This window comes from Calidris pugnax, unplaced genomic scaffold (genome assembly GCF_001431845.1).
Source record: "Calidris pugnax isolate Ruff unplaced genomic scaffold, ASM143184v1 scaffold425, whole genome shotgun sequence".
NCBI classification, from domain to species: Eukaryota; Metazoa; Chordata; class Aves; order Charadriiformes; family Scolopacidae; genus Calidris; species Calidris pugnax.
Window position 1 is genome coordinate 164,832 of NW_015091137.1, and position 668 is coordinate 165,499.

At 75.6% G+C, this 668-nt stretch overlaps 1 protein-coding gene across 1 annotated transcript in view; it reads left to right on the forward strand.

Moving 5' to 3' along the window:
- Positions 1 to 668, forward strand: part of CBARP (calcium channel, voltage-dependent, beta subunit associated regulatory protein) — a 6,036-nt gene that overhangs the window by 676 nt on the left and 4,692 nt on the right. The window lies entirely within an intron of this gene.

A 668-nucleotide genomic window follows, 5' to 3' on the forward strand; every position in this document is an offset into this window, starting at 1 on the left:
CCCCCCGGCTCAGCCCCAGCCCCCTCCGGCAGCCCCGGACACACGGACGGGGACAGACGGACCCACAGCGGGAGCCGGAGCTCGGTGCCTCCGGGAAGGGCCCTCCTGGGGGGCGCAGAGGAGGGTGAGGGGGGCTCAGCCGCGGGGCTGATGCCGTGGGGGGGATGTGGAGGCGTCCGTCTGTCTGTCCGTTTGTCCACTGGCCCTGGTGGCCGAGGGCTCGGCCCTTCTCCATCCCCGGTGGCCCCACTGCTGGCCGAGGCCCTGTGTCCCCCCCCCAGCCCGGGGACAGCCCGGTGACGGGGCCGCTCTTGGGCTGACTCAGAAGCGTCACCCGTCGGGCTCCCTGACACCCACACAAGGTGTGGGGGGGCATCTGCCACCCTCCCCTGCCGAGGTGTCCCCCCATCCCCGAGCTCCCGTGGGCAGGGACCAGCCGCCCTGGACCCCCGGTAGCCCGGTCCCCTCCGTCAGTGGTCCCCGGGGGGTGCATTTTGGCGCCGCAGCTCCCCGGGGACAGCAGGGTGATGCCACCTCCTCCCCGAGCCATCGCGGATGGGACCCCAGGGCCGGGTCAGACCCCCCCCCGCCCCCCCCGGGCCATCTCGGGGGCTGGGGCCGGTGGTGGCAGTGCCCGTCCCTCCCCAGGGGCTGTGCCCGGCGGGGAC